Below are 2,770 nucleotides of genomic sequence, written 5' to 3'. Positions count from 1 at the left end.
TGTCCCCCCCACTTTTAAGATGGTGATTACGCCCTTGCTGGAAGCTTGCTATGAGGCAAACGACTGACAAATTATTAACAGTTAGTGGGCAGCAGGGAGAAGTGATGTTTTAGATGAGACAGAGTTTAATCTTTATCTATTTTATTTTATTTTTGTAAATGTTGGATCAGGTTCCCTGCATGGATGGAGCAGTAAGTTGGAGTTCCTGAATTTCCTAATAGATGGTTGCAGGTGAGCAGCTGCAGATTGGCTTTAAATAAGGATAATAAAACATTAAACTGCACATAATAAACTGCTCCAACTACTAACTAAAATATTCTAACTTATTATTATACAAACTCTGGAAATCAGACATTAGCAGACAGCATGCTAACCATCTCCTTCAGCACCCCAACAAACAGATGATCCATCTGGACCTGCAGCCTTCGGTACATTTAGTTTGATATCGTCTGAACAGCTGGAGGTGACAGCTCAACAATCACAGCACTCAAATCTGAGGTTCTACYACCAAGGACTGGTCACCACACCTGCTCCAAACTCTCAGCTGCAAAGAACATGAACAACGAATGAAATCAAATTCCAAATCAAACAAAATGAACACAGAAATATTTAAAATAACAAGTCACACCAGTCTGATTCTAGGGATCCTATACATTATTAACAGGTCCATGTGTCAGAGTTCTGCTAAACTAGATTCAAATCAGTCCAGATCAATAACAACACTGTACAGCTGGTCTCACTGGACGTCTGTTTAAATGGTTAATGGTACTGAACTTATAGAGCGCTTTTCAAGTCCCTCCGGACCCCAAAGCRCTTTACACTAACAGACATTAACCCGTTCACACTCACATTCACACACTGATGATGGCAAACTACACTGTAGCCACAGCTGCCCTGGGGCACACTGACAGAGGAGTAGGCAAGGTGGGTGAAGTGTCTTGCCCAAGGACACAACAACTGAGATGGCTGGACAGGGGATGGAACCAGCGATCTTCCGGTTCCAGGACAACTCCCCCCTCCCCCGCCCCGTTTAAGATATAATCTGATCATTTTAGTCACAATAAACAATGAGAAGCAATGTTATTTTTTTATTCCTTTAGTCAGTGTTGAAGCAGTAGTAAGCTACAGCTGTGTCCAAAACGACAGGCCAGGTCCTCCGGAGGACTCAGACTACCTGGTCGAGGTGGGCCGGGTCCTTGCTTGACTGGGAAGACCGGAAAAAAAGAGGCTGTGAATTTGGACGATCTAGCTTCCCCTCCACCCCGGCATACGTCATGTCACCTAGCAACCACGATGACGCTAAACAGAAGCAAAAATAGATCAAAAATATAAAAAAACAATATACTAGGGCTATTGCATTATTAATATCGCAAAAAAATTAGCTTAAAGGTAACATTTGAAGAACTAATTGACCCGCTGTAGGTGCATGTTTATTTCACGTTTTTTTATGACAAAAATAATATTTAAAAACATGTTTATACATATTTAAAAGTATTAGAATTGCAACCATTAAAAAAATTAATTTTTATATCGCCATATTTTTTATTTAAAACGTATTCTTTTCTCTCACTTCGTCCACCATAACTAGCTTAAAAAAAATCTCCGGTCGGGCCGCAATGTATTATGGGCCGGGAAGGATCCATCAGACCAGTCCTTCAAATAGGGGAATAGGAAGGACGTATTTGTCAGCCGCCTTGGAGGAGTCTTCGGTTTGGGACGGCTTTCGTCGCGGTGCTGTGACGTATGCAGCTGACGAATTTGGCCTTCGGAGGACCCGACCTGCCGTTTTGGACACAGTATATCTCCTCCTGGTGCAGAAGTTAAAAGCAGACCAGGACCATATTTCTAATAGGCAGGGTCTCCTAGTACAGGTAGCAGTAAGTTTAGCCAGCTAACTGTGTGTACCTAGCAACACACTAAATGCAAAATTCAGCATGGGAAATATGAACTAAGTTTTTACGTCCATACTGATTCGGTGTGTGACAGATTGAAACCATGAGAGAATGACCTAGGATCCAATGTGAAAAGATAAACTTTTTCTCCCTTCTTCTAAAAGTAAACAGCAACTAAAAGTCAAAAGGATGAGAGTAGACAGAAGTAGAGTATGTTTGGGGAGGAAATTGGGCAGTGGGGAACAAAAATTGAAAGTTCCAAAATAAATGTGGAGTCCATCCTCATTTGGTCACGATGTTTGGTAGTGACGAAAAGAACAAGATCGTGGATATAGGAGGTCTAAATGAGTTTCCTCTGCAGGGTAGCTGGACTCTCCCTCAGAATTAGGCTGAGAAGTTCAGTTATCCAGGAGAAACTCAGAGTAGAGCTGCTGCTCCTCCACATCCAGAGGAGCTGGTTGAAGTGGACCATCTGGTAAGGATGCCTCCTGGGCACCTCTCCTTTAGGGACATGCTTCAGGCATTTCTGACAGGGAGGAGACCCTGAAGAAGACCCAGGACATGCTGGCCTGGGAATGCGTTGGAGCCAACCCAGAAGAGCTGGAAGAGGTGGCTGAGGAAAGAGAGAAGTCTGGGCTTCCCTGATCAAGCTGCTGCCCCCAAGACCTGATGATGGATCAAGATGATGTTTAATTCGTTTATTCATTTCATTAAAAACAAACAAAACATTTCACACAATAAAATAATACAAATAAAACAAAATGAAAGGTAGCTGAAGGAGAAAAAAATTCTTATATCTGCTCCTTTAAAAATTTGTGTGTGTGTGTGTGTGTGTGTGTGTGTGTGTGTGTGTGTGTGTGTGTGTGTGTGTGTGTGTG

The sequence above is a fragment of the Austrofundulus limnaeus genome, unplaced genomic scaffold (assembly GCF_001266775.1).
Source record: "Austrofundulus limnaeus strain Quisiro unplaced genomic scaffold, Austrofundulus_limnaeus-1.0 Scaffold1001, whole genome shotgun sequence".
NCBI classification, from domain to species: domain Eukaryota; kingdom Metazoa; phylum Chordata; class Actinopteri; order Cyprinodontiformes; family Rivulidae; genus Austrofundulus; species Austrofundulus limnaeus.
The sequence above is the reverse complement of the archived record's forward strand: the minus strand, read 5'-3'. Positions refer to the sequence as shown.